A 12,155-nucleotide genomic window follows, 5' to 3' on the forward strand; every position below is an offset into this window, starting at 1 on the left:
CTCGATAAGACACACTAATGCAAAATTCTGGTTCTCTAAGACCAACGCTCGGATACCAACTGAAATGTCCCGTTCTTATTGATTAAAAACGTTCCATATTAATTGATTTCGTTGCGAGGTTTTGACCTCTATATGAGACGTTTTTCAAAGACTGCATTCATTTTTAAAACAAACCATAACCTTTATTTTATAAATAAAGGTTTAAAAAGCTTTACGTAGATTATCAAATAATGATAATCTAAAATATCCTGTTTACACACGACCATTACATAATGGTTTACAATACAAATATGTTACATCGAAATCAGTTTCTTGAATGCAGTTTTTACACAATATCATACAAACATGGACTCCAAATCTTGTCCTTATTTTAGTATGCAACAGCGGAAGCTCTTAATATTCACCTGAGAATAAACATGCTTTAAACGTCAACAAAAATGTTGGTGAGTTATAGGTTTAACCTATATATATCAAATCGTAACAATAGACCACAAGATTTCATATTTCAATACACATCCCATACATAGAGATAAAAATCATTCATATGGTGAACACCTGGTAACCGAAATTAACAAGATGCATATATAAGAATATCCCCATCATTCCGGGACACCCTTCGGATATGATATAAATTTCGAAGTACTAAAGCATCCGGTACTTTAGATTGGTTTGTTAGGCCCAATAGATCTATCTTCAGGATTCGCGTCAATTAGGGTGTCTGTTCCCTAATTCTTAGATTACCAGACTTAATAAAAAGGGGCATATTCGATTTCGATAATTCAACCATAGAATGTAGTTTCACGTACTTGTGTCTATTTTGTAAATCATTTATAAAACCTGCATGTATTCTCATCCCAAAAATATTAGATTTTAAAAGTGGGACTATAACTCACTTTCACAGATTTTTACTTCGTCGAGAAGTAAGACTTGGCCACTGTTGATTCACGAACCTATAACAATATATACATATATATTAAAGTATGTTCAAAATATATTTTCAACACTTTTAATATATTTTGATGTTTTAAGTTTATTAAGTCAGCTGTCCTCGTTAGTAACCTACAACTAGTTGTCCACAGTTAGATGTACAGAAATAAATCGATAAATATTATCTTGAATCAATCCACGACCCAGTGTATATGTATCTCAGTATTGATCACAACTCAATCTATATATATTTTGGAATCAACCTCAACCCTGTATAGCTAACTCCAACATTCACATATAGAGTGTCTATGGTTGTTCCGAAATATATATAGATGTGTCGACATGATAGGTCGAAACATTGTATACGTGTCTATGGTATCTCAAGATTACATAATATAAGATACAAGTTGATTAAGTTATGGTTGGAATAGATTTGTTACCAATTTTCACGTAGCTAAAATGAGAAAAATTATCCAATCTTGTTTTACCCATAACTTCTTCATTTTAAATCCGTTTTGAGTGAATCAAATTGCTATGGTTTCATATTGAACTCTATTTTATGAATCTAAACAGAAAAAGTATAAGTTTATAGTCGGAAAAATAAGTTACAAGTCGTTTTTGTAGAGGTAGTCATTTCAGTCGAAAGAACGACGTCTAGATGACCATTTTAGAAAATATACTTCCACTTTCAGTTTAACCATAATTTTTGGATATAGTTTCATGTTCATAATAAAAATCATTTTCTCAAAATAACAACTTTTAAATCAAAGTTTATCATAGTTTTTAATTAACTAACCCAAAACAGCCCGCGGTGTTACTACGATGGCGTAAATCCGGTTTTACGGTGTTTTTCGTGTTTCCAGGTTTTAAATCATTAAGTTAGCATATCATATAGATATAGAACATGTGTGTAGTTAATTTTAAAAGTCAAGTTAGAAGGATTAACTTTTTATTGCGAACAAGTTTAGAATTAACTAAACTATGTTCTAGTGATTACGAGTTTAAACCTTCGAATAAGATAGTTTTATATATATGAATCGAATGATGTTATGAACATCATTACTACCTCAATTTTAGTAGGTAAACCTACTGGAAGTGACAAGAAATGATCTAGCTTCAAAGGATCTTGGATGGCTTGAAAGTTCTTGAAGTAGGATCATGACACAAAAACAAGTTCAAGTAAGATTTTTACTCGAATTAAGATAGTTTATAGTTATAGAAATTGAATCAAAGTTTGAATATGAATATTACCTTGAATAAAAAAGATAACCTACTGTATATAACAAAGGTTTTTTGATCTTAGATGATTACTTGGAATGGATTAGAAAGCTTGGATGTAAATTAGTAAACTTGAAGGGATTTTTGAAGTGTTCTTGAAGTGTTCTTCCTATGATGATTATAGCTTGATTCTTGAAGTGATTTTTGATGAAGATGATGATTAACTACTGGAAAAATACGTTCATAATAGTGTGTGTGTGTGTGTTGAGAGAGAATTAGAAAGAGAATTGGAAGTGAAATGGAGTGAATGATGAGTGGTAATTGGTGAGTGGTAAGTGGGGTTAAAAGGAGTTCTAGTTAGTTGACTAGCTCATGGTAGAAGTTAAAATTGATTAGTTATACATGACATAATCAAGAGTGGAATCCCATGCTAGTTCCTATTGGTATATACCCATAGTAAGTACGTTTTGAAGCTGTGTATAATACGGGTAAGAATACAACTAGAATTCTTGATGAAAGAAAAGAATGGGAAAGTAACTGTAACCATTTTCGTTAAGTATGAGTGTTTTGATATATGTCTTGAAGTCTTCCAAAAGTATTTTAATACATCTAAATACACTACATGTATATACATTTTAACTGAGTCGTTAAGTCATCGTTAGTCGTTACATGTAAGTGTTGTTTTGAAACCTTTAAGTTAACGATCTCAATTAATGTTGTTAACCCATTATTTATTATATCTAATGAGATGTTAAATTATTATATTATCATGATATTAATATATCTTAATATGATATATATATACATTTAAATGTCGTTACAACGATAATCGTTACATATATGTCTCGTTTCGAAATCCTTAAGTTAGTAGTCTTGTTTATATGTATATAACTCATTGTTAATATACTTATGGAGATACTTACTTATCATAATCTCATGTTAACCATATGTATATCCATATATATATCGTCATGTCGTTTTTACAAGTTTTAACGTTCGTGAATCGCCGGTCAACTTGGGTGGTCAATTGTCTATATGAAACATATTTCAATTAATCAAGTCTTAACAAGTTTGATTGCTTAACATGTTGGAAACATTTAATCATGTAAATATCAATCTCAATTAATATATATAAACATGGAAAAGTTCGGGTCACCACATATATGGGGTCAAAAGTATTATATATACCGACCACAAAAGTCTTCAACACATATTTAATCAGAAACAACTGAATATGAGGCAGCGTAGGTGGATTGAATTGTTGAATGATTACGACTTTGAGATTCGTTACCACCCAGGGAAGGCAAATGTGGTAGCCGATGCCTTGAGCAGGAAGGACAGAGAACCCATTCGAGTAAAATCTATGAATATAATGATTCATAATAACCTTACTACTCAAATAAAGGAGGCGCAACAAGGAGTTTTAAAAGAAGGAAATTTAAAGGATGAAATACCCAAAGGATCGGAGCAGCATCTTAATATTCGGGAAGACGGAATCCGGTATAGGGCTGAAAGGATTTGGGTACCAAAATTTGGAGATATGAGAGAAATGGTACTTAGAGAAGCTCATAAAACCAGATACTCAATACATCCTGGAACGGGGAAGATGTACAAGGATCTCAAGAAACATTTTTGGTGGCCGGGTATGAAAGACGATGTTGCTAAATACGTAGGAGAATGTTTGACGTGTTCTAAGGTCAAAGCTGAGCATCAGAAACCATCAGGTCTACTTCAACAACCCAAAATCCCAGAATGGAAATGGGAAAACATTACCATGGATTTCATCACTAAATTGCCTAGGACTGCAAGTGGTTTTGATACTATTTGGGTAATAGTTGATCATCTCACCAAATCAGCACACTTCCTGCCAATAAGAGAAGATGACAAGATGGAGAAGTTAGCACGACTGTATTTGAAGGAAGTCGTCTCCAGACATGGAATACCAATCTCTATTATCTCTGATAGGGATGGCAGATTTATTTCAAGATTCTGGCAGACATTACAGCAAGCATTAGGAACTCGTCTAGACATGAGTACTGCCTATCATCCACAAACTGATGGGCAGAGCGAAAGGACGATACAAACGCTTGAAGACATGCTACGAGCATGTGTTATTGATTTCAGAAACAGTTGGGATCGACATCTACCGTTAGCAGAATTTTCCTACAACAACAGCTACCATTCAAGCATTGAGATGGCGCCGTTTGAAGCACTTTATGGTAGAAAGTGCAGGTCTCCGATTTGTTGGAGTGAAATGGGGGATAGACAGATTACGGGTCCGGAGATTATACAAGAAACTACCGAGAAGATCATCCAAATTCAACAACGGTTGAAAACCGCCCAAAGTCGACAAAAGAGCTACGCTGACATTAAAAGAAAAGATATAGAATTTGAAATTGGAGAGATGGTCATGCTTAAAGTTGCACCTTGGAAAGGCGTTGTTCGATTTGGTAAACGAGGGAAATTAAATCCAAGGTATATTGGACCATTTAAGATTATTGATCGTGTCGGACCAGTAGCTTACCGACTTGAGTTACCTCAACAACTCGCGGCTGTACATAACACTTTCCACGTCTCGAATTTGAAGAAATGTTTTGTTAAAGAAGATCTCACTATTCCGTTAGATGAAATCCAAATCAACGAAAAACTCCAATTCATCGAAGAACCCGTCGAAATAATGGATCGTGAGGTTAAAAGACTTAAGCAAAACAAGATACCAATTGTTAAGGTTCGATGGAATGCTCGTAGAGGACCCGAGTTCACCTGGGAGCGTGAAGATCAGATGAAGAAGAAATACCCACATCTATTTCCAGAAGATTCGTCAACACCTTCAATAGCTTAAAATTTCGGGACGAAATTTATTTAACGGGTAGGTACTGTAGTGACCCGAACTTTTCCATGTTTATATATATTAATTGAGATTGATATTTACATGATTAAATTTTTCCAACATGTTAAGCAATCAAACTTGTTAAGACTTGATTAATTGAAATATGTTTCATATAGACAATTGACCACTCAAGTTGACCGGCGATTCACGAACGTTAAAACTTGTAAAAACGACATGACGATATATATATGGATATACATATGGTTAACATGAGATTATGATAAGTAAGTATCTCCATAAGTATATTAACAATGAGTTATATACATATAAAAAAGACTACTAACTTAAGGATTTCAAAATGAGACATATATGTAACGATTATCGTTGTAACGACATTTAAATGTATATATATCATATTAAGATATATTAATATATCATAATATCATGATAATATAATAATTTAAAATCTCATAAGATATAATAAACAATGAGTTAACATGACTTAACGACTAACGATGACTTACATGTAACGACTAACGATGACTTAACGACTCAGTTAAAATGTATATACATGTAGTGTATTTAGATGTATTAAAATACTTTTGGAAGACTTCAAGACATATATCAAAACACTCATACTTAACGAAAATGGTTACAGTTACTTTCCCATTCTTTTCTTTCATCAAGAATTCTAGTTGTATTCTTACCCGTATTATACACAGCTTCAAAACGTACTTACTATGGGTATATACCAATAGAAACTAGCATGGGATTCCACTCTTGATTATGTCATGTATGACTAATCAATTTTAACTTCTACCATGAGCTAGTCAACTAACTAGAACTCCTTTTAGCCCCACTCACCACTCACCAATTACCACTCATCATTCACTCCATTTCACTTCCAATTCTCTTTCTAATTCTCTCTCAACACACCCACACTATTATGAACGTATTTTTCCAGTAGTTAATCATCATCTTCATCAAAAATAACTTCAAGAATCAAGCTATAATCATCATAGGAAGAACACTTCAAGAACACTTCAAAAATCCCTTCAAGTTTACTAATTTACTTCCAAGCTTCTCTAATCCATTCCAAGTAATCATCTAAGATCAAGAAACCTTTGTTATATACAGTAGGTTATCTTTCTTATTCAAGGTAATATTCATTTTCAAACTTTGATTCAATTTCTATAACTATAAACTATCTTAATTCGAGTAAAAATCTTACTTGAACTTGTTTTTGTGTCATGATCCTACTTCAAGAACTTTCAAGCCATCCAAGATCCTTTGAAGCTAGATCATTTCTTGTCACTTCCAGTAGGTTTACCTACTAAACTTGAGGTAGTAATGATGTTCATAACATCATTTGATTCATATATATAAAACTATCTTATTCGAAGGTTTAAACTCGTAACCACTAGAACATAGTTTAGTTAATTCTAAACTTGTTCGCAAACAAAAGTTAATCCTTCTAACTTGACTTTTAAAATTAACTAAACACATGTTCTATATCTATATGATATGCTAACTTAATGATTTAAAACCTGGAAACACGAAAAACACCGTAAAATCGGATTTACGCCGTCGTAGTAACACCGCGGGCTGTTTTGGGTTAGTTAATTAAAAACTATGATAAACTTTAATTTAAAATTTGTTATTCTGAGAAAATGATTTTTATTATGAACATGAAACTATATCCAAAAATTATGGTTAAACTCAAAGTGGAAGTATGTTTTCTAAAATGGTCATCTAGACGTCGTTCTTTCTACTGAAATGACTACCTTTACAAAAACGACTTGTAACTTATTTTTCCGACTATAAACCTATACTTTTTCTGTTTAGATTCATAAAATATAGTTCAATATGAAACCATAGCAATTTGATTCACTCAAAACGGATTTAAAATGAAGAAGTTATGGGTAAAACAAGATTGGATAATTTTTCTCATTTTAGCTACGTGAAAATTGGTAACAAATCTATTCCAACCATAACTTAATCAACTTGTATTGTATATTATGTAATCTTGAGATACCATAGACACGTATACAATGTTTCGACCTATCATGTCGACACATCTATATATATTTCGGAACAACCATAGACACTCTATATGTGAATGTTGGAGTTAGCTATACAGGGTTGAGGTTGATTCCAAAATATATATAGTTTGAGTTGTGATCAATACTGAGATACGTATACACTGGGTCGTGGATTGATTCAAGATAATATTTATCGATTTATTTCTGTACATCTAACTGTGGACAACTAGTTGTAGGTTACTAACGAGGACAGCTGACATAATAAACTTAAAACATCAAAATATATTAAAAGTGTTGTAAATATATTTTGAACATACTTTGATATATATGTATATATTGTTATAGGTTCGTGAATCAACCAGTGGCCAAGTCTTACTTCCCGACGAAGTAAAAATCTGTGAAAGTGAGTTATAGTCCCACTTTTAAAATCTAATATTTTTGGGATGAGAATACATGCAGGTTTTATAAATGATTTACAAAATAGACACAAGTACGTGAAACTACATTCTATGGTTGAATTATCGAAATCGAATATACCCCTTTTTATTAAGTCTGGTAATCTAAGAATTAGGGAACAGACACCCTAATTGACGCGAATCCTAAAGATAGATCTATTGGGCCTAACAAACCCCATCCAAAGTACCGGATGCTTTAATACTTCGAAATTTATATCATATCCGAAGGGTGTCCCGGAATGATGGGGATATTCTTATATATGCATCTTGTTAATGTCGATTACCATGTGTTCACCATATGAATGATTTTTATCTCTATGTATGGGATGTGTATTGAAATATGAAATCTTGTGGTCTATTATTATGATTTGATATATATAGGTTAAACCTATAACTGACCAACATTTTTGTTGACGTTTTGAGCATGTTTATTCTCAGGTGATTATTAAGAGCTTCCGCTGTCGTATACTTAAATAAGGACGAGATTTGGAGTCCATGCTTGTATGATATTGTGTAAAAACTGCATTCAAGAAACTTATTTTGTTGTAACATATTTGTATTGTAAACCATTATGTAATGGTCGTGTGTAAACAGGATATTTTAGATTATCATTATTTGATAATCTACGTAAAGCTTTTTAAAACCTTTATCTATGAAATAAAGGTTATGGTTTGTTTTAAAAATGAATGCAGTCTTTGAAAAACGTCTCATATAGAGGTCAAAACCTTGCAACGAAATCAATTAATATGGAACGTTTTTAATCAATAAGAACAGGACATTTCACCATGAATGACTCCAAATAATATCCTTAAAATGAGCTAATGCACAGCGGAAGATTTCTTTCATACCTGAGAATAAACATGCTTTAAAGTGTCAACCAAAAGGTTGGTGAGTTCATTAGTTTAACATAAATAATCATTTCCATCATTTTAATAGACCACAAGATTTTCATTTCTCATAAATAAACGTCCCATGTATAGAGACAAAAATATCATTCATATGGATTGAACACCTGGTAACCAACATTCACAATATACATATAAGAATATCCCCATCATTCCGGGATCCTCCTTCGGACATGATATAAATTTCGAAGTACTAAAGCATCCGGTACTTTGGATGGGGCTTGTTGGGCCCGATAGATCTATCTTTAGAGTTCGCGTCAATTAGGGTGTCTGTTCCCTAATTCTTAGATTACCAGACTTAATACAAATTAAAACGATATATACCGTGCTAAGTCATGCATACAGAAAACTAATAATACGTTATAAACTGAAAACGTTCAAAAAGAACATTAAAAATAAGTAAAATGTCTTTTTTCGGCATCCTGACGACCTCTAATGTCAAGACACTATCCAGGAGGCTTGATGTTAGGGTCATTTTAGGGTGATCTCGAGAATTTTTGCATAATCTGAAATCGAAGGTTATGCGCCGCCAATGGGTACTCTATCTGGCGGCGCATATTAATGATTTAAAAAACTGTGTTTAATGAAGTGACATTAGATTCAAATTTATATGCGTTATACATAATTACATTGAGAGAGAAATAATAGGCCTTAAAACAATATGTATCATGCTAAGTCAATCATACACAAAAAGAATAATATGAATGAAATTCAAAACGGTCAAAAAAGGCAAAATTAAAGGGTTTTCGAGGCCTCGTATTGAAAAATATTTGGGAAAAACCGCCTACGACAGTTTGCCAACGGATAGATCTTGAAAAAAATACTCGATTTGAAAAAAAAGCGGTGACTAAATCGGAGCCACGAGTCAAAATATACGATAGATTGAACATTTTCGACAAAGACACAAAACACCAAGCACCACGAACCGTCGGTGGTGTTTGTTGCGTGGTGCGATTTTACGAGGAAAGATGTCTTTTTCGGAATCTAGACGACCTCGAATGGAAAGCACATTCAGAGAGTCTTGCTCGTTCGGCCGTTTTACGGTGATCTTGAGAATTTTAGCACAATCTGAAACCGAAGGTTATGCGCCGCCAAATGGTACTCCATCTGGCGGCGCATACTAATGATTTAAAAAACGTGTTTAATGAAGTGACATTATATTCAAATTTATACCCGTGATATATATATATTTTCATTGAGAGTGAAATAATAGGCCTTAAAACGATATATACCATGCTAAGTCATGCGTACACAAAACTAATAATGCGATATAAACTGAAAACGTTCAAAGAGAACATTAAAAATGAGTAAAATGTCTTTTTTCAGCATTCTGATGACCTCGAATGTCAAGACACTATCCAGGAGGCTTGATGTTAAGGTCGTTTTAGGGCGATCTCGAGAATTTCAGCATAATCTGAAACCGAAGGTTATGCGCCGCCAAATGGTACTCCATTTGGCGGCGCATATTAATGATTTAAAAAAACGTGTTTAATAAAGTGATATTAGATTCAAATTTATATGCGTTATACATAATTACATTGCGAGTGAAATAATAGGCCTTAAAACATTATGTACCAGGCTAAGTCATGCATACACAAAAGGAATAATATGAATGAAATTCAAAACGGTCAAAAAGGCAAAATTGAGGGCTTTCGAGGTCTCGTTTCGAAAAATATTTGGGATAAACCGCCTACGGCAGTTTTCCAATGGATAGATCTTAAAAAAATACACGATTTGGAAAAAACGGTGACTAAATCATAGCTACGAGTCAAAAGATACGATAGATCGAACATTTTAGACAAAGACACAAAACACCAAGCACCATGAACCGTCGGTGGTGTTTGGTGCGTGGTGCGATTTTGCGAGGAAAGATGTCTTTTTCGGAATCTAGATGACCTCGAATGGAAAGCACGTTCAGAGAGTCTTATGTAGTGACCCGAACTTTTCTATGTTTATACATATTAATCGAGATTGATATTTACATGATTAAATGTTTCCAACATGTTAAGAAATCAAACTTGTTAAGACTTGATTAATTGAAATATGTTTCATATAGACAATTGACCACCCAAGTTGACCGGCGATTCACGAACGTTAAAACTTGTAAAAACGACATTACGATATATATATGGATATACATATGGTTAACATGAGATTATGATAAGTAAGTATCTCCATAAGTATATTAACAATGAGTTATATACATATAAACAAGACTACTAACTTAAGGATTTCGAAACGAGACATATATGTAACGATTATCGTTGTAACGACATTTAAATATATATATATATATATATATATATATATATCATATTAAGATATATTAATATATCATAATATCATGATAATATAATAATTTAACATCTCATTAGATATAATAAACAATGGGTTAACAACATTAATTGAGATCGTTAACTTAAAGGTTTAAAAACAACACTTACATGTAACGACTAACGATGACTTAACGACTCAGTTAAAATGTATATACATGTAGTGTATTTAGATGTATTAAAATACTTTTGGAAGACTTCAAGACATATATCAAAACACTCATACTTAACGAAAATGGTTACAGTTACTTTCCCATTCTTTTCTTTCATCAAGAATTCTAGTCGTATTCTTACCCGTATTATACACAGCTTCAAAACGTACTTACTATGGGTATATACCAATAGGAACTAGCATGGGATTCCACTCTTGATTATGTCATGTATGACTAATCAATTTTAACTTCTACCATGAGCTAGTCAACTAACTAGAACTCCTTTTAACCCCACTCACCACTCACCAATTACCACTCATCATTTACTCCATTTCACTTCCAATTCTCTTTCTAATTCTCTCTCAACACACACACACACACTATTATGAACGTATTTTTCCAGTAGTTAATCATCATCTTCATCAAAAATCACTTTAATAATCAAGCTATAATCATCATAGGAAGAACACTTCAAAAATCCCTTCAAGTTTACTAATTTACTTCCAAGCTTTCTAATCCATTCCAAGTAATCATCTAAGATCAAGAAACCTTTGTTATATACAGTAGGTTATCTTTCTTATTCAAGGTAATATTCATATTCAAACTTTGATTCAATTTCTATAACTATAAACTATCTTAATTCGAGTAAAAATGTTACTTGAACTTGTTTTTGTGTCATGATCCTACTTCAAGAACTTTCAAGCCATCCAAGATCCTTTGAAGCTAGATCATTTCTTGTCACTTCCAGTAGGTTTACCTACTAAACTTGAGGTAGTAATGATGTTCATAACATCATTCGATTCATATATATAAAACTATCTTATTCGAAGGTTTAAACTCGTAATCACTAGAACATAGTTTAGTTAATTCTAAACTTGTTCGCAAACAAAAGTTAATCCTTCTAACTTGACTTTTAAAATTAACTAAACACATGTTCTATATCTATATGATATGCTAACTTAATGATTTAAAATCTGGAAACACAAAAAACACCGTAAAACCGGATTTACGCCGTCGTAGTAACACCGCGGGCTGTTTTGGGTTAGTTAATTAAAAAATATGATAAACTTTGATTTAAAAGTTGTTATTCTGAGAAAATTATTTTTATTATGAACATGAAACTATATCCAAAAATTATGGTTAAACTCATAGTGGAAGTATGTTTTCTAAAATGGTCATCTAGACGTCGTTCTTTCGACTGAAATGACTACCTTTACAAAAATGACTTGTAACTTATTTTTCCGACTATAAACCTATACTTTTTCTGTTTAGATTCATAAAATAGAGTTCATT

Source organism: Rutidosis leptorrhynchoides, chromosome 2, assembly GCF_046630445.1.
Source record: "Rutidosis leptorrhynchoides isolate AG116_Rl617_1_P2 chromosome 2, CSIRO_AGI_Rlap_v1, whole genome shotgun sequence".
NCBI lineage: Eukaryota > Viridiplantae > Streptophyta > Magnoliopsida > Asterales > Asteraceae > Rutidosis > Rutidosis leptorrhynchoides.